The following is a 20,780-nucleotide window of genomic DNA, read 5'->3' as shown; positions in this document are numbered from 1 at the left end:
TAGTCTAAACTAAACTAAAATTTTTAAAAAATTAAAAAATAGATAAGCAAAAGAAAAACACGGGTGTATGTCTCAAAAAGTTCAGGTTAGAAGGTCACTTAATAATTTGATGTACTGGACATCTCACTGTTATAGTAAATAGGTTAAAAAAACATGTGTATGTATTAAAAAAATGAACCAGAATAGTGGTATTGAGTTAAAAATGTGTTGTATTTATGAAGTAGTGGTGGTTGTTCTCTTGTTGTCTTTTTTTTTTTTCCTTTCCTGGTTGGTTTTCTGGGGGAGGGTCCTGCCATGTGGATTTTCGGTCAATGTTGTTCCCTGAGTTATGTTCTCCCACCCCCCTCATGGGGTCAGCTCTGAGGAAATCCTTTTTTTCCAGTTTTTTGTTCTCTGGAGGTTTTTATGTTTGTTCATCTGTTTTCTCTTGCCTTGACAGCTTTTGATGGTTTTTGGAGGTTTAGAGGACAGCAAACTGTACCCCGACCTCCCTCTCAGAGAGAAGTCTCAGAATGCTTTGCAGAGCTGCTGGCAGAGTGGGTTCTGAGTCATTGTCCCTGGGGATGCAGGATCTCCTACTTGTACCCAAAACCATGGCAGTGGTGGCTGTCTGGACAGCTCCAGACCACCAGAGAGGCTCCAAGCAGCGATTTCACACTGAGATTTTCCCACTGGCCTGGGCTGGGAGTGCCTGGTTTTTCTGGGTCTGAAAGCGCCCTGCTAGTGCCTGTGAGCACCTCTCCCATGGGAGGGTGTGGGGCGCGCGTGTCTCAGGAACTACGTCTGGCGAGGCTCCCATCCCCTCACAGGAGCCAGACCCCATGCGTTTTGGGCATGGTGGCTGCTCAGGCTTGCTGGAGACTCAGGGACTCAGACCTGGTTTCCGAGCTGCACTCTATCTCTGCGCCAGGGGAGGCTGTCCTGGGTTCAGGACTTAAGCCCCTGTCCCTAACTGCACTGATTCCCACTATTTCCCCCCGCGATCCTTTGCTCTTTTTTTTTTTTTTTTTTTTTTTTTTTGAGTGCTTTCAACCAGACTCCAAGTTAATTCTGGTCCCCAGATGCAGGGTCTCTCTTATTGGGGTATTACTTTCCAATTGGTCGCCTCTGGTGGCTCCCTCCCCTTTTTGCTTATCTTCCTATATCAGTCTGATGTTCCCACTCCACTTTACCTGCCCACTGGCGTCTTCTGCTCCTGTAGAGATCCAGACATGTATAATTTTGATCTCAGGCTTATTTCATGGGTGATTGGATTTCTTTGGTAGGTAATCAGCTCACTTTAGGATATAGGTTGAAACAGCACCTCCTCCTACTTCCCCACCATCTTGACTCCTCCAGCCTACTATATTTCTGTGGACATCTTTGCTGTGGACCTGGTTTGACTTTACTTGTATAGTTTTTGTGTGTTTGTTTGTTTTTTTCACTTACTAATTTCAGGATTACTTCCTTATCTTTACCTCTTGGATTTTGATGTTTGTTGCCTTCCCCAGACTCAGAATATTTTCAGCTCCAATTTGACCAAATAAGCCTTCTATCCTTTTCTTCATATTCTGGGATTTATATAATATGAATGTTCTGTTTTGTGAATACCCTCAGTTTCCTAAGTCCACTTTGGTGAGCCAATACTTTTCTTTCCCTCTTCTTTTCAACTTCCTTATTTTAAATAATGTTTTCTTCATGTCATTAATTCATTCCTGTTCCATCTGTTCTCATTCTCATTACATCCAGTTTGTTTTACATCTTAGTTATAAAAATACTTTTCATTTTAGTATGACTTGTACTTAGTTCATTGATCTCTGAAGTAAGATAAAGTATTGTGTAGGTCTTATAAGCTTTTTTTTTTAAAGCCCAGCTAGTATCCTTATGATTGCTGCTTTAAATTCTAGTTCATGCATATTACTTATTTCTGTTTTAATTAGGTACCTAGCCATAAATTCTTAATGATTTTTTTTCTTTTGGGGTAAATTCCTCCAACTTCCATTTTTTTCCACCTAGGTCATTCTCGTGTGACTTTGTTGTGTGTGTTTGAGGTTTATGAAAGACTGAAATCTCCTGTTCCTGAGAATAATTCCTATAAAAAAATTGGTCCTATATATTACAAGAAATGGTACTTCACAAAATGTTTCAGAGTGTCCATTCTTCTGTTGTTTTTCAGCTGCTCTTTCCCTCAGGTCAGTCCTATATAGAATTTCTCCTTTCTGTAGTGGCATGATAAGTTCCAACTGCTAAAAGGAAAATATCTATAGCAAGAATACTCTATCCAGCAAGGATTTCATTTAGAATAGAAAGAGAGGTAGATTTTCCCAGAAAAACAGAAGTTAAATGCAAAACCACGATGTCCCTGTCCCCCATGATGCCATCGGCCTGTGGGTCCCAAATTCACAGTTCAGCCACCCTCCTGCCCAAGTCAGCATGCATGGCCTGCCACCTGCTCAACGTCAAGTCAACACACCTTCAATTCAGATTTCCAAGGACTAACTGGCACTCCTCCCTTCAAATTTAGTGTGTGCACAAAAGTGGGCATACTTATGAGTACAGAATGAATCAATCCAAACAGTGACACTAATTCTGTGGAATATATAATGGATAAAAGCAGAATGTTTGGATTAGAACATCTCCAACAGGCACATCAAAGAACAATACATACAACATGATTCTGGTTAGTAAAGAAACGAACCCAGGAAAAATAAAACAAGATGAAATCAGAGAGAAAGACAATCCAGAAGAGACTCTTAAACAACGGAAACAAACTGAGGGTTGCTGAAGGGGAGGGGGGAATGGGGCTGGGGTTATTGGGTGATGGGCATTAAGTGGGCTACTTGATGGAATGAGCACTGTGTGTCATTTGTAACTGATGAATCACAGCACTCTATCTCTGAAGCCAATAATACACTGCCGGTTAGTTAATTAAATTTGAATAAAAAAGAAACCACCCCAAAAAAGAAAGAATTTCTCCTTCCCTGCAGTGGGAAATATATAGATCTTGACCAGTGTGTGGTGTTTTAATTAGGTCTGCTTGTTTAAAATAATCCTGATCCTATTTACACTAGATATGAAGCTTTGTGACGGTCAAGATAAGTAGACTTGGTAGGTCTGGGAGGGGTTAAGGAAACAACGTGTGTTGGAGAGGATGTGGAGAAAGGTGAACCCTCTTACACTGTTGGTGGGAATGCCAGTTGGTGCAGTCACTTTGGAGAACAGTGTGGAGATTCCTGAAGAAATTACAAATAGAGCTTACCTATGACCCTGCAATTGCACTGCTGGGTATTTACCCCAAAGATACAGATGTAGTGAAAAGAAGGGCCATCTGTACCCCAATGTTTATTGCAGCAATGGCTATGGTCGCCAAACTGTGCAAAGAACCAAGATGCCCTTCAACGGATGAATGGATAAGGAAGATGTGGTCCATATACATGATGGAGTATTATGCCTCCATCAGAAAGGATGAATACCCAACTTTCGTAGCAACATGGATGGGATTGGAAGAGATTATGCTGAGTGAAATAATTCAAGCAGAGAGATTCAAGTATCATATGGTCTCACTTATTTGTGGAGCATAACAAATAACATGGAGGACATGGGGAGATGGAGAGGAGAGGGAGTTGAGGGAAACTGGAAGGGGAGATGAACCATGAGAGACTATGGCCTCTGAAAAACAATCAGAGGGTTTTGAAAGGGCGGTGGGTAGGATGTTGAGGAACCAGGTGGTGAGTAATAGGGAGGGCACATACTGCATGGAGTACTGGGTGTGATGCCAAAACAATGAACACTGTTATGCTGTAAATAAACAAATAAAAAAATAAAATAAATTAAAAAAAAACAATTAATACTGTTACACTGAAAATAAAAAATAAAAAAATAAACAATAAAAAGGTATATGGTGATAAATATTTATTTATTTATTTATTCATTCATTATTTATACTTTATGATTATATTTCCTAGATACACAATCATAACGTATAGATAATAATACTAAAATGGAAAATGTAATAAATAATGATAAACACTATATTATCCCAAAATAATTCCAAAAACAAAAAATGAACAAACAATCTATGGATTCTGAAAAGGAATCACACCAACCAGTGCAACAGGAAGGATATAGACAACTCTCCAAATGGGCTATAGAACTAGAGGAAGCAAGGAGATTATCTAGACCTCTTTCAGTATTGTTGGTCCAGAATCAAGAAAGTGCTCAACAAGATAGGTACTCACACAGAAAAAAAAAAAAAATTCTTTAAGCTCAGCTCTCTATGGAATAGAGAAAACAAACAAGGCTAACAACATGTAATACTTAAATACAATTATATCAATAATCACATTAAAAACAGACAGAGAAGTAATTACTCCAAATAAAATTTGTATTAGTAGCTTTGTATTCTTTGGATAAATACCTAGTAGTGCAATTCCTGGATCATAGTCTATTTGTATTTTTACCTTTCTGAGGAAACTTTATACTGTTTTCAGTGGCTGCAGCAGTTCACATTCCCACTAACAGTGTAAAAGTTTTCCCTTTTCTCCACATCCTCACCAACACTTGTTTCTTGTGTTGTTAATTTTAGCCATTCTGAGAGGTATGAGGTGATATCTCATTACCAAGCCCAACTGTGTACTTACTACAAGAAGTGTACTTCTAATGTAAATATAAGCATAAAACAATTCAAACTTATAAAATAAAACATAAAAAGATGAAAAATTATTTCATGAAAACACTACATAGGCCAGGAAGGTGGAGGCCAGAATGTTCTGATAATCCTCTTTCTTATGAAAACAACAAAAAGAGTAATGAAGTATAAAACACTGAAAACGGCTAATGGAAACCTGTGTATTACAAAAAAAATAATGAAGTTAAAGAGTGGCAGGTCACAAAAATGGGAATATGGCTTCATAGGAAAACTTGGGAAGCATTATCTTTACCCATCCCCCCAGTTCTGAGCAGCTCTGTCCCATGAGGAATCCCCTTAAAATTTTTTTCACTGTAGAGGGAAAAGTGAGAGACTCAAACAAGCCTCACAACTGTGGATGTTTGTAGCTATTGCTACCAGTAACTCCAGCAGCCTTCACCAAAGCTAATCCTAGGTGACCGAATTAACAGAATTTTTGGCACTATATCTCCTACATGTGGATGGAGTTATCACTGGGTTAAGAGCTGCTGCCATACCCCAATTATTGCTGTGCCATAAATGGGATCAAGATGCCATAACATTTCACCATATACAGGACAGTAGCTGTTGTTTCTGTTCATGCAACACCTGGCCCTAAGGTAAGGCTTTTTCATTCCATTGTAGGGAAATCTACCAGTGTTCTGATTATCCCAACTGGATCACAAGTAATACTTTAACCATCATCACTGTGGCCAAGATGCAGCTGCTGAGTCCTGCCCCAGGTTCCAGCATGTGGCTTTAAGCACCAGTGGTGACATACTGCTGTTGTTATGCAATTGACCTTGGATCCAGAGTTGAGACACTGATTCAGTATTACCCAGGCTGTACTCCTGATGCATCCTGCTCCACCCATGTCGCTGCAGTGAGCTCCAGAGACCAGACCCTCTTTGGAGGGGTGATCCATACATGTCAGTATTTTAGATGCCACTTCTACCACCACTTCAAGTTCTCCTGTGACACAGTAAATAAGTGCTGTGGCAGTTCACTATGCATATTTATCTCAGGACTCCAGCCAGCTCCACTACAACTCTATGTGCCAGCTCACCAGACCAGCCATCAAGAAGGATCCCTGAGGCTGGATCTTCCTGCAATGGGAAAAGTAAAAGAATACTACCAGGAGTTTTTGTTCTGATGATCCCAATAAACTAGATGCCACATGAAAAATAACCACATTCCAGGCCACAGATGACAATCAACATGGTATATGCTAAAGTTGTTGCATGTTGATGGAGTTGAGCAGAAACTATGGCACTGTGTCATCCCAGAAATCAAAGATTCAGCATCCCACCTAATTGATGTCATCAAAACCAAATACGGAGGGGCGCCTGGGTGACTCAGTGGGTTAAGCCGCTGCCTTCAGCTCAGGTCATGATCTCAGGGTCCTGGATCGAGTCCCACATCGGGCTCTCTGCTCAGCGGAGAGCCTGCTTCCCTCCTCTCCTCTCTGCCTGCCTCTCTTGTGATTTCTCTCTGTCAAATAAATAAATAAAATCTTAAAAAAAAATACGGATATTTTTTCTGTACCAAAAACCAGTCACCAAAAGCATGGAAGATGTAGGTGTCTACTACTCCCTTAAATATAAACACATTAGTACAAAATTATCATAAATATAAAACAAAAACAATCTCCCCAAAAAACAAGAGAATACAAGACCTCAAAGGAACACTGTAATTTTTCAGTAACTGAACACAAATGGAGATATGTGTGTTAATTGAATAATAATTCAAAATAATTATTTTAAGGTACACATTGAAAATGAAGAGAACACAAATACACAGCTCCATCGTCCTTTTTCTCCCCATACATGCCATTACTTGTTGTTTCCTGTGTTGCTAATTTTAGCCATTCTGATAGTTGTGAGGTGATGTCTCATCATGGCTTTGATTTGTATTTTCCTGATGATGAGTGCTATTGAGCACGTTCCTGATGATGAGTGCTATTGAGCACCTTTCATTAAATAGACTCTTAATCATGGAGAACACACAGATGGGTACCAGAGGAGAAGGGGTTGGGAGGATGGTTTTAAATAGGTGATGAAGATTACCACTTTGTGATGAGCACCAGGTGCTGTATGGAAGTGTTAAATCACTACATTGTACACCTGAAAATAATACTACACTGTATTATCTGGAATTTAACCAATAACAAAACAAAACAAACAAACAACAACAACAACAACAACAACAAAAAACAGCCATGGATTCATTAATATTATATTTTGTTGTTCCTGTTTTATTTTTATTTATTTTTTATTATTATGTTCACTTAGCATATGGAATATCATTAGGTTTTGACGTGGTGTTCATCGATTCATTAGTTAAGTATAACACCCAGTGCTTATCACCACACATGTCCTCCTTAGTTCCGATCACCTGCTACCCCATCCTCCATACCCCCTCCCTTCTCTAACCCTCAGTTTTTGTACCCAGAGTCCAGAGTCTCTCATGGTTTGTCTCCCTCTGATTTCTTCCCATTCCGTTTTCCCTTCCTTCCCCTGCAGTATTCCATGCTATTCCTTATGAGTGAAACCATATAATAATTGTATTTCTCTGCCTGACTTATTTTCACTTAGCAAAATCCCCTCCAGTTCCATAGATGCTGATGCAGATAGTGTGTATTCATCCTCTCTGATGGCTATATGAGATTCCATTGTATGTATGTACCACGTCTTCTTTATCTATTCATCTGTTGAAAGGCATCTCATCTCCTTCCACAGTTTGGATACTGTGGACATTGCTGCTATGAACATTGGGGTGGATGTGCCCCTTCTTTTTGATATATCAGGGCAGCACTATTTTTAATATCTTGAGAAACAACCATACTGTTTCCCAAAAGTAGCTGTAGCAGCTTGCATTACCACCAAACAGTGCAATAGGGTTCCCTTTATCTCTACATCCCTACCAGCAACTGTGGTTTCCTTTATTGCTAATTTTTGCCATTCTAACTGGTGTAAGATGGTATCTCAATGTGCTTTTGATTTTTATTTCCCAGAAGGTTAGTGATGTTGAACATTTTTTTTTCATTTGTAGCCATTGGCATGTCTTCTTTGGAGAAGTGTATGTTCATGTATCTGTCCATTTCTTTTTTGGGGGGATAAAACATAACTTATAAATATCACCAACACAACAAAATTTTTAATTAATCTTTCAATCTTAATACTAAGAGGGTTTTTTAAGTTTTTTTAAAATTTATAATTACTTTTCAGTGCACTAGAATTCATTGTTTATGCACCACAACCCAGTGCTTCATGCAATACGTGTTCCTCCACAATACCCACCACCAGGCTGGCCCAACTAACCACACCCGCCCCTTCAAAACCCTCAGATTGTTTTTCAGAGTCCATAGTGTCTCATGGTTCATCTCCCCCTCCAAGTTTCCCTCAACTAATTTTTCCTCTCCATCTCCTCATGTCCTCCATGTTATTTCTTATGCTCCACAAATAAGTGAAACCATATGAAATTTGACTCTCTCTGCTTGACTTATTTCACTCAGCATAATCTCTTCCAGTCCCATCCATGTTGATACAAAAGTTGGGTATTCATCCTTTCTGATGGAGGCATGATAATACTCTATAGTATTATTGATGTGCTCTATCACATTGATTGATTTGCAAATGTTGAACTATCCTTGAAACCCAGGGATGAATCCCACCTGGTCATGGTGGATAATATTTTTAATGTGCTGTTGGATCCTATTAGCTAGGATCTTCCTGAGAATCTTAGCATCCATATTCATCAGGGTGATTGGTCTGAATTATCCTTTTTGGTGGGGTCTTTGCCTGCTTTAGGGATCAGGGTATGCTGCCTTCATAAAAAAGAGTCTGGAAGTTTTCCTTCTACTTCAATTTTTGAAACAGCGTCAGAGAAATAGGTGTTATTTTTCTTTGAAAGTTTGGTAGAATTCCCCCCGGGAATCAGTCAAGTCCTGGGCTATTGTTTTTTTGGGAAGATTTTGATCACTGCTTCAATGTCGTTACTAGATATCAGTCTATTCAGGTGGTTGATTTCTTCCTGGTTCAATATTGGGAGTTTTATAGTTTTCCAGGAATGCATCCATTTGATCTAGTTTGCTTAACTTACTGACATATAACTGTTGTAATAATTTCTGATGATTGTTTCTACTTCCTTGGTGTTCATTGTGATCTCTCCCTTTTCATTCATGATTTTATAAATTTGGGCCTTCTCTCTTTTCTTTTGGATTAGTTTGGCCAATGCTTTATTGACTTTATTGATTCTTTCAAAAAACCAGCTTCTAGTTTCATTTGAGGCCTTTCTACGGTATCTCTAGTTTTTATCTCATTGATCTCTGCTCTAATCTTGATTATTTCCCTTCATGTGTGTGCAGTTGGGTGAATCTGTTGTTTAATTCTCCAGTTCTTCAATGTGTAAAGACAGCTGGTGTATTCTGAATTTTTTCAATTTTTTGAAGGAGGTTTGGGTGCCTATGTATTTCCCCCTTAGGACCACCTTTGCTGTATCCCATAGTTTTTGAACCCAAGTGTTTTCATTCTCATTGGTTTCCATGGACTTTTTTATTTCTTCTTTGATTTCCTGGTTGATTAAAGCATTCTTAAGCAAGGGTGGTCTTTAGCTTCCAGGTGTTTGAATTCCTTCCAACCTTTTCCTTGTGGTTGAGTTCCCATTTCAAAGCACTGTGATGTGAGAATATGCAGGGAATAAACTCAATATTTTGTTATCAGTTGTGCCCTGATTTGTGACCCAGTATGTGGTCTATTCTGGAGAATGTTTCATGTGCACTTGAGAAGAATGAGATTCTGTTGTTTTAGGGTGGAATGTTCTGTATATATCTATGAGGTCCATTTGTTCCAATGTGTCATTCAATGCTCTAGTTTCTTTTTTGATTTTCTGTTTGAATGATCTGTCTATTACTAAGAGAAGCATGTTAAGATCTCTACTATTAATGTATTCATATCAGTATGACTCTTTATCTTGATTAATTTTTCCTTGTCAGACTGTTGGAACTAGAAGTTCCAGTATTATGCTGAATAAAAGTGAAGAGAATAAAATCATCATTGTATACCTGATCTTAGAGGAAAGCTTTCACTTTTACCTGTTGAGTATGATGTAAATGATAGACTTACCCTAAATGGCTTTATTATCTAAATTATGTTTCCTATAAACTCACTTCATTGAGAGTGTATATCATGAAAAAGTGTAGAATTCTGTCAAATGCAGTTTCTAAATCTATTAAAGTAATGATGTTTTTAAATTGTGTTGTATTGGTCACCATAAAATACATCATTAGTTTTTGATGTAGTGTTCCAAGATTTATTGTTTATACACCACACCCAGTGTGCCATGCAATAACTGCCCTCCTTAATACCCACCACCAGGCTCATCCATCCCCCTTCTCCTTCCTCTCTAAAACCCTAAGTCTGTTTCTTGGAGTCCACAGTCTCTCATGGGTTGCCTCTCCTCTGATTTCCCCCAATTCACTTTTCCTTTCCTTCTCCTAATGTCCTCCATGTTATTCCTTACATTACACAAATAAGTGAAACCATATGATAATTGACTTTCTCTGCTTGACTATTTTTTACTCAGTGAAATCTCCTCCAGTCTTGTCCATGTTGATGCAAAAGTTGGGTATTCATCCTTTTTAACTGAGTAATAGTCCATTGAATATATGGACCACATCTTCTTTATGCATTCATCTGTTGAAGGGCATCTCAGCTCTTTCCACAGTTTGGATATTGTGGATATTACAACTATGAACATTGGAGTGTGTATGTCCCTTCTTTTCACTACATCTGTATGTTGGGGGTAAATACCCAATAGTGCAATTACCGGTTCATAGGGTAGCTCCATTTTTAACTTATTGAGGAATCTCCACACTATTTTCCAAAGTGGCTGCTCCAACTTTTATTCCCACCAACAGTGTAAGAGGGTTCCTCTTTCTCTACATCCTCTTCAATATTTGTTGTTTTGCCTTGTTAATCTTTGTCATTCTAACTGGTGTAAAGTGGTATTTCCATGTGGTTTTGATTTGAATTTCCCTGATGGTTACTGATGATGAACAAAACTTCAAGTGTTCTGCTAGCCATTTCTATTTCTTCATTGGAGAAGTGTCTGTTCATGTCTTCTAATCATTTTTTTTGTATTGTATTGTATGATATTAATTAATTAATTAACTTATTTATTTATTTTCAGTGTAACAGTACTCATTGTTTTTGCACCACACCCAGTGCTTCATGCAATACGTGCCCTCTCTATTACCCTCCAGCTGGTTCCCCAACCTCCCACCAACCGCCCTTTCAAAACCCTCAGGTTGTTTATCAGAGTCCATAGTCTCTCATGGTTCATCTTCCCTTCCACTTTCCCTCAACTCCCTTCTCCTCTCCATCTCCCCATGTCCTCCATGTTCTTGGTTATACTCCACAAATAAGTGAGACCATAGGATACTTGACTCTCTCTGCTTGACTTATTTTGCTCAGCACAATCTCTTCCAGACCCGTCCATGTTGCTACAAAAGTTGGGTATTCATCCTTTCTGATGGAGGCATAATAATCCATCATGTATATGGGCCACATCTTTCTTAATTATTCGTCCATTGAAGGGCGTCTTGGTTCTTTCCACAGTTTGGTGACCGTGGACATTGCTGCTATAAACATTGGGGTAGATGGCTCTTCTTTTCATTACATCTGTATCATTGGGGTAAATACCCAGCAGTGCAATTGCAGGGTCATAGGGAAGCTCTATTTTTAATTTCTTGAGGAATCTCCACACTGTTCTCCAGAGTGGCTGCACCAACTTGCATTCCCTTCAAAAGTGTAAGAGTGTTCCCCTTTCTCCACAACCTCTCCAACACACGTTGTTTCCTGTCTTGCTAATGTTGACCATTCTAACTGGTGTCAGGTGATATCACAATGTGGTTTTAATTTGAATATCCCTGATGGCTAGTGATGATGAGCATTTTTTCATGTGTCTGATAGCCATTTGTATGTTCTCATTGGAGAAGTGACTGTTCATATCTTCTGCCCATTTTTTGATAGGATGATCTGTTGTGTGTGTGTTGAGTTTAAGGAGTTCTTTATATATCCTGGATATCAACCTTTTGTCTATACTGTCATTTGCAAATATCTTCTCCCATTCCGTGGGTTGCCTTTTTGTTTTGTTGACTGTTTCCTTTGCTGTGCAGAAGCTTTTGATCTTGATGAAGTCCCAAAAGTTCATTTTCGCTTTTTTTTCCTTTGCCTTTGGAGACATATCTTGAAAGAAGTTGCTGTGACTGATATAGAAGATGTTACTGCCTATGTTCTCCTCTAGGATTCTGATGGATTCCTATCTCACGTTGAGGTCTATTATCCATTTCGAGTTTAACTTTGTGTATGGTGTAAGAGAATGTGCGAGTTTCATTCTTCTACATATAGCTGTCCAGTTTTCCCAGCACCATTTATTGAAGAGACTGTCTTTATTCCATTGTATATTTTTTCCTGTCGTGTCGAAGATTATTTGACCATAGAGTTGAGGGTCCATATCTGGGCTCTCCACTCTGTTCCACTGGTCTATGTGTCTGTTTTTATGCCAGTACCACGCTGTCTTGGTGATCACAGCTTTGTAGTAAAGTTTGAAATCAGGTAACGTGATGCCGCCAGTTTTTGTTTTTGTTTTTCAACATTTCCTTAGAAATTCGGGGGCTCTGCTGATTACATACAAATTTTAGGATTATTTGCTCCAGCTCTTTGAAAAATACTGGTGGAATTTTGATCGGAATGGCATTAAAAGTATAGATTGCTCTAGGCAGTATAGACATTTTAACAATGTTTATTCTTCCGATCCAAGAGCATGGAACCGTCTTCCATCTTTTTGTGTCTTCTTCAATTTCTTTCAGGAGTGTTCTGTAGTTCCTCGAGTACAGGTCCTTTACCTCTTTGTTTAGGTTTATTCCCAGGTATATTATCGTTCTTGGTGCTATAGTAAATGGAATCGATTCTCTAATTTCTCTTTCTGTATTTTCATTGTTACTGTATAAGGAAGCCACTGATTTCTGTACACTGACTTTGTATCCTGCCACGTTACTGAATTGCTCTATGAGTTCTAGTAGTTTGGGGGTGGAGTCTTTGGGGTTCTCCATATAAAGAATCATGTCATCTGTGAAGACAGAGAGCTTGACTTCTTCCTTGCCAATTTGGATACCCTTTATTTCTCTTTGTTGTCTGATTGCTGTTGCTAGGACTTCTAATAATATGTTGTACAAGAGTGGTGAGAGTGGGCATCCTTGTCGTGTTCCTGATCTCAATGGGAAGGCTGCAAGCTTTTTCCCATTGAGGATGATATTTGCTGTGGGTCTTTCATTGATAGATTTGATGAAGTTGAGGAATGTTCCCTCTATCCCTATACTTTGAAGCGTTTTAATCAGGAACGGATGCTGGATTTTGTCAAATGCTTTTTCTGCATCAATTGAGAGGACCATGTGGTTCTTCTCTTTTCTCTTATTGATTTGTTCTATCACATTGATTGATTTGTGAATGTTGAACCATCCTTGCAATCCAGGGATGAATCCCACCAGGTCATGGTGGATAATCTTTTTAATGTGCTGCTGGATCCCATTTGCTAGGATCTTGTTGAGAATTCATCCTTTGTGATGGAGGCATAATATGCCATTGTATATATGGACCAAATCTTCTCTTTTTAATTTTATTTATTTATTTATTTTAGAGAGGAGAGAGGTCAATGGGAGAAGCAGGCTCTCTGATGAGCAGGAAGCCAAATGTGGGACTTGATCCTGGAATTCCAGGATCATGACCTGAGCCAAATGCAGTCACTTAACCAACTGATCCACCCTGGTGCCCTGGACCATATAATATTTATCCATTTATCTGTTGAAGGGCGTCCTGGCTCTTTCCACGGTTTGCAATTGTGGCCATTGTTGCTATGCACACTGGGGTATAGATGTCCCTTCTTTTCACTGCATCTGTATCTTTTTTTTTTTTTTTAAGATTTCATTTATTTGACAGACAGAGATCACAAGTAGGCAGAGAGGCAGGCAGAGAGAGAGAGAGAGGAGGAAGCAGGCTCCTTGTGGAGCAGAGAGCCTGATGCAGGGCTTGGTCCCAGGACCCTGGGATCATGACCTGAGCCGAAAGCAGAGACTTTAACCCACTGAACCACCCAGGCGCCCCCTCACTGCATCTGTATCTTTAGGGAAAATACCCAGTAGTACAATTGCTGGGTCATAAGGTCGCTCTAATTTTTTAATTTTTTGAAGAATCTCCACACTATTCTGTTGATAATTTAGTTTCAATTTCATTTATTTCTGCACCAATCTTTATTATCTACATCTTTCCACAGATTTAGGCTCTATTTGTTTTTTGTTTGTTTGTTTGTTTTATTTTGTTTTGTTTTTGTTTTTCTGGCTCCTTTAGGTTTAGGTTAGGTTATTTATTTGAGATTTTTCTTATTTCTTAAGGTTGGCCTACATTCCGATAAACTTCCATCTTTGAACATCTATTGATGTATACCAAAGACTGGATTATTGTGCTTCATTTTTATTTGTTTCCATATATTTGTCGATTTCTTCTCTGATTTCTTGATTTAACCATTCACATGTAGGGCAAATGACATCCTACATGTATGTATGATCTTCCAAGATATTTTCTTATGTTTAGTTTTTTAGTTTTGTAGTGTTGTGTTTGGAAAAGATGCATGGTATGATTTCAAACTTAAAAGAAAATGTTGAAACTTTTAAAAAATTATTATTATTTTTACTGTGTTACATTTGTCTCCATACAGTACATCATCAGTTTTTTTATATAGTGTTCAATTATTCATTAGTTGTGTTTAACACCCAGTGCTCATCACATCATATGCCTCCTTTAATGCCCATCACCCAGGTGATACTTGTTTTCTGGAGACTTTTCCATGAACACTTGAAATAATGTGGATCCTGTTTTTAGGATAAAATGTTCTGAATATATCTATTAGATTTATATGCTCTAATGTGTCATTCAAAGCCACTTTGTTCTTGGTGACGTTCTGTTTTAATGATCTATTGATGTAAGTGGGGTGTTCAATTCCTCTATTATTTTGATATTACTATTATTTCTTTGTTATTAAATGCTCTATGTAGTTGGCTGCATACATGTTGGGTGAATAAATATTTACAATGATCTTTTTTGACCATTTTCTTTATGATTTTATAATTATCATATAAATACACTGTTTTTGTATTCCTACTATTATTAATCCAAATTATGGTCTTCCCTTTCTACTCAAAATATTCCCTTTAGTATTTCTTGTAGGGCTTATTTATTACTCATGAGTTCCTTTAATTTTTTTGTCTTGGAAACCCTTTTCTCAAGTCCAGTGAATAAATTTATGACAATTATTTTAAATCTTCTATCAGGCACATCGTGTATCTCCATTTAGCTTAGATCTCTTTCTGTGAATTTGTCTTGTTCTTTAATTTTAGACATATTCCTCTCTTGTCATTTTTCCTAACTCTCTGCATGTTTCTACATGTTAGGAATGTCAGTGATGTCTCCTGAAAATAGTGGGTTATGAAGAGATCCTGCCTGTAGTGTCCTGAAATGCAGAAGACAGTATCACTTCACTTGAACCTTTGAACCTACCACTTCAAGTGTGTCTTTTTTTTTAAGATTTTATTTATTTATTTGACAGAGAGAGATCACAAGTAGGGAGAGAGGCAGGCAGAGAGAGAGGAGGAAGCAGGCTTCCTGCTGAGCAGACAGCCCGATGTGGGGCTCGATCCCAGAACTCTGAGATCATGACCTGAGCTGAAGGCAGAGACTTTAACCCACTGAGCCACCCAGGTGCCCCTCAAGCTGTCTCTTATGTATATTATGTTTATTATGTACACCCTACATGGCCAAGCTGATTTTGCCCTTGGTCCAACCATCTGCAATGGGTATTTTTCCCTGTTGTAAGCAGGGTTTGCTCCCTGGAGTGCAGTAGACCTTTCTGGGGTCATCTTGCACATGAGCTGAGTTATACAATCCATTTGCCAGAGATGCAATAGCACCAAAATTCTAGGCACTTTCACTTTTTTGTCCATGAGAAGCTTTCATTTTGGGTCAAGGCCTAGCTGTTACACCAGCTGTCTTCCCCCAGCCCACTGCTGAGTTCACAGCCTGATGGTTATTTGTGGTTATTGTTCCCTCTCCCCAGGGAAGGAGTCACTTTGGAGTGTGGCTGGCCCCTTTAGGTCTGCTTGCATATGGCCAAGCTTGTTGAATCACTTTTGGATGGACTCTAAGAGTGTATGGAAGGGGTAGATCTGCAGAAAGGCAGGTTGGGGGGTTCAATGGTGTTAAGAAAGTTTTCTTGGGGCTGCTCTGAGAGGAGACTTGGAGTTGAGGCCTGGCTGGAGAGGCTGTGTCCAGAGGAGAATGTGAGAGTGAGGCATTTGTGTTAACAAGTTCAGTAGGGAATATATGTGCCATGTTGATTCCAGGTGATCTTGTGTTTTGACTGGGATTGGTGAAAATTGAACCCCAGCTCCTCTGTTCACAGAGAAGTTTCCCAAAGATCCCTGCCCCTCCAGCACACTCTGAGATTAGTAAACATATCTCCCTCCTGTACACTGAAGGTGTATTTCAAAATACAGCTTTTATGCTGTGTCTCTACAGGATTGTTTTTTGTGATGTCTCTTTAAGGGCAAGGAATCAGTTTCTTATTGCACTCCCAGCTCTCCTTTAACAAAGCCCACTAATTTTTGAAATTCTAAGTTATGACCGTATGATTATAGGAACTCATGGGTTTCAGTGTCTCTGATTTTCAAAACCAATTGATATGGGAGATTAATCTTTCCTTTCTGGGCTTCCTGTTTTGATAGTCTGTTTCTCTACCCTCTCCCTGTCCATTCTGTCCCTCTATCTCACAGACATTCTTGTGGATATGTTTAGATCCTGAGTATATCTCTGTCCTTTCTACCCTCTTCAATGTGATCTCTTCTTTATATTTAGGAGAGTTTGGTCTGCCAGTCTTTAGTTTTTGTTTTTGTTTTTTGAATTATTTAAACTGCTCTTAATGTTATCTAGTTGTATCCATGGGAAGATGTGAGTTTCTCCTAATCTAACATCTTCCCTGGAGGTTTAGTAAACAGACTTAAAAAATAGTGTTTAAGAAACTAGATAGTCAAATGGAAAATGATGAAACTAGATCACTTTCTTACATCATACATAAAAATAAACTCAAAATTAGTTAAAGACCTAAATGTGAGACCTAGAACCATGTAATTCCAAGTCAAAAACAGGCAGTAATCACTTGGACATTGGCCTTAACAACATATTTATGGATATGTTTTCTCAGACAAGAGAAAAAATTTTAAAAATGAAATACTGGGACATCACCAAAATAACAATAACAACTACAACAAAAATAGCTTTGTACAGCAACAGAAATCATCAGCAAAATTAAAAACAAACAAACAACAACAACATTGTAATGAATGGGAGAAGATATTTGTAAATGATATATCTAACATCTAGGATAAATAAAGAATATACACAATTTGACATTATAAAGCAAAATATCCAATTTAAAAATGGTTAAAGAACCCAAGAAGACATTTGTCCAAAGAATATATACAGATGAGACTCAAGCATATGAAAAGATGCTCAACTTCTCTATTCATAATGGAAATGTGAATAAAGACTACAATGTAATACCACTTCACACCAGTCAGAATGACTACTAAGCAAACGACAAGAAATAATAAATGTTGACAAGAATATGGAGAAAAGGGAACCATTGTACACTATTGGTGAGAATTCAAATAAGTGAAATCATGTGCAAAACAGTATGGAGGGTCCTCCTAAATTAAAATTAGTAATATCATATGATCCAATAATTCCATTCATTGGTATTTACTCACAGAAAATGAAAACAATAATTTGAAAAAATACACCGTTATATTTACTGCTGCATTATCTATAACAATCAATATATGTGGATGCAAGTCCAGTGTCCCATGATGATTGATAATGTGGTGTGTGTGTGTGTATGTGTGTGTGTGTGTGTGTATGTGTGCTGCAATATTACTCAGCCATAGGAAATAATGAGGTTTTGTTATTTGTAATGATGTAGATGGACCTAGAAGGTGTTATGCTATGCAAAACAAATCAGACAAATACAGACACCATATGATTTCACTTATATATGGAATCTAAAGCAAACAAACAAAAACACATTCTTTTAAACAGAGAGAACAAACCGGTGGTTTCCAATGGGCTGGTGGTGGAAGTTGAACAAAATAGATCATAATGATTAATAGCTACAAAATTTCAAGTTAGAAAATTACTAAGTCATGGAGATTAAAAAAAAAAACAACAATGTAGGGAATGTAGTCAATAATATTGTAATAAGATTGCATGGTGACTACACTTATCACAGTGAACACTGAATATTATATAGAAATGTCAATATGTTGTTGACCTGCTCAACTGACCATAATACTGCACTGCCTGTCAATTTTATTTCAATAATGGGTTTCAATGTAATTTTATACAGGAAACATCAACCTGGATAAAACAGTACTTCATGGAGAAAATGGATGTATTTGTTTCTCCACTTTTCTACTCTCAGATAAGGCTGATGCTCAGTCAAAATTTAGAAGCATTCACTTTCTTCTCTGTTTCTTTGATGGTAAAGTATGACAATATTGTTTGTCCACCTTTGTGGATGACTTAAGAAAATATGTATACTTCCATCTATTTGTTACCAAAGCCCTTTTATTCAATTATTTCTATTAAAGCAACTCTTTACTAGACTCAATTGCTTTGTTTCAAAAAGAATAAGTTGTTTGACAATTGATTGACCATTTTATTTTTTTTATTTTTTTAAAGATTTTATTTATTTATTTGACAGAGAGAAATCACAAGAGAGGCAGGCAGAGAGAGAGGAAGGGAAGCAGGCTCTCCGCTGAGCAGAGAGCCCGATGTGGGACTCGATCCCAGGACCCTGAGATCATGACCTGAGCTGAAGGCAGCGGCTTAACCCACTGAGCCACCCAGGCGCCCCTGATTGACCATTTTAAAATAATCTATGTCTCTAAATAAACATTCTCCATAGCTGAAGTAAACGTCAAGCCAAGGAATTTGGTTTCCATTCCAGAACTGGTTTTAAATATGAAGTATGACAGTGGTATTTCTTCTTTTTTTATTTTTATTTTTTTATATACATATATATATATTTTCCCCATTTTATTTATTTTTTCAGTGTAACAGTATTCATTCTTTTTGCACAACACCCAGTGCTCCATGCAAAACGTGCCCTCCCCATTACCCACCACCTGTTCCCCCAACCTCCCACCCCTGACCCTTCAAAACCCTCAGGTTGTTTTCCAGAGTTCATAGTCTCTTATGGTTCACTTCCCCTTCCAAATTTTTTTTTAATAAACATATAATGTATTTTTATCCCCAGGGGTACAGGTCTGTGAATCGCCAGAACTACCCTATGACCCAGCAATTGCACTACTGGGTATGACAGTGGTATTTCTTAAACCATTTTGATATTAGGTACTTTCGCAGGGCCTTCTTTATAGCCCCCACAACCTCCTTGTTTCTAAGGCTATAAGTTAAAGGGTTCAGCATGGGTGTGAGGATAGTATAGATCATGGAGAGACTTGATCTAGTACTGGGGTGCGGGAAGAGCCAAGTGTCATCTACATCACTATTGCTAGTCCCAGGTAGAGACTCACTACAATAAAGTGAGAAGAGCACGTGGACAGGAATTTTTTTCCTCCCCTCAGGAGAGTTTCATTTAAGAACAATGAGGACAATTCGAATATAAGTCACTATTAAGCTAAAGGGTGTGAGTATAAATATAATACTTAGCATGAACAACACCATCTCATAATCTGAAGTGTCCTCACAGGATAGCATCAGGATGGCTGGTATCTCACAGAAGAAGTGATTTATTTTCTTCAGAACATAGACAGGAAAATGCATGGTGTAGATGGTTTGAATGAGTGAATTTTGAGCAGCTCATGATGCCACTGCCCTTAGCAAGCAGACTTTAGGGTTTGTGATGATTGTGTAGTGAAGGGGGTTACAGACAGCCACAAATTGGTCATAGGGCATAAAAGTTAGGAGGAAATACTCAGTGCCACCTAAAGTCAGGCAGAAGGACATTTGGACTCCACAGCCAATGAGAGAGATGCTGTGCTTTCCCAAGGAATGGTCAATGACCATTTTAAGGAACAAAGATGGAAATATAGAACAAATCAAACATGGAAAGTTGGTGGAACAAGAAGCTTATGGGAGTGTGGAGGTAGGAGTCCACCCAGATCAGAAAGATGAAGATAGAGTTTCCTGTGAGGGTAATAACGTAGACCAGAAGGATGAGGTAGACCAGGAGGCTGGCATATTGGAACTCAGGGAAGAGTCCCAAGAAGATGAAATCTGTAGTGGATGCATCATCTATGTTTACCATATCTCGCCTTCATTGGTGACAACTGATGTGTAGAAGAGGAAAGTATGGGCCATCCATTAAATTTGATGTCTTGTTATGAACCTCTTATTTTAGGCTTGATTTATTTTTTCCTATCCATTCTTTCTGCAACATCTTGACAGACCCAAATAGCATTTAAAATATCTTGGGAAACTAGAAAGTTGGGAACATATGGAAATTTGGGGAGAGTGGCACACTTAAAGAAAGCATGGGATGTCTGTGTTTTTCCCCAAATACATTACCATACACATCACTCCCATCTAGATGTTATTTTTTTCTTTATTCTTTATTTTGTCTTTTAATAAAAAACACGCTATCAAGTTAAAAATCTTGAAGTTTGAATGTAGTAAACTTCTTATTTGCTAAATATTAATGTAATTATTTCACTCTGTTATGTAAAAATTGTTCCATATTTATATAATTGTAGTACTCACCAAAGAATTTTTTTTTAAGATTTTATTTATTTATTTGACAGAGAGAAATCATAAGAGAGGCAGGCAGAGAGAGAGGAAGGGAAGCAGACTCTCCGCCAAGCAGAGAGCCCAATGCGGGACTCGATCCCAGGACCCTGAGATCATGACCTGAGCCGAAGGCAGCGGCTTAACCCACTGAGCCACCCAGGCGCCCCCTCACCAAAGAATTTAAAACTCATTTTTTTTTCAAATTTCCTAAGACAATGAGTCTC

General features: G+C 38.3%; 1 pseudogene; it reads right to left on the bottom strand.

The window, feature by feature from the left end:
* Window positions 1-19,116: 19,116 nt before the first annotated feature.
* LOC123936127 lies at window positions 19,117-20,077 on the bottom strand (annotated as a pseudogene).
* Between the last annotated feature and the right edge of the window lie 703 nt (window positions 20,078-20,780).

The sequence above is a fragment of the Meles meles genome, unplaced genomic scaffold (genome assembly GCF_922984935.1).
Source record: "Meles meles unplaced genomic scaffold, mMelMel3.1 paternal haplotype, whole genome shotgun sequence".
In the NCBI taxonomy this organism is placed as follows: Eukaryota; Metazoa; Chordata; class Mammalia; order Carnivora; family Mustelidae; genus Meles; species Meles meles.
The sequence above is the reverse complement of the archived record's forward strand: the minus strand, read 5'-3'. Positions and strand labels throughout refer to the sequence as shown.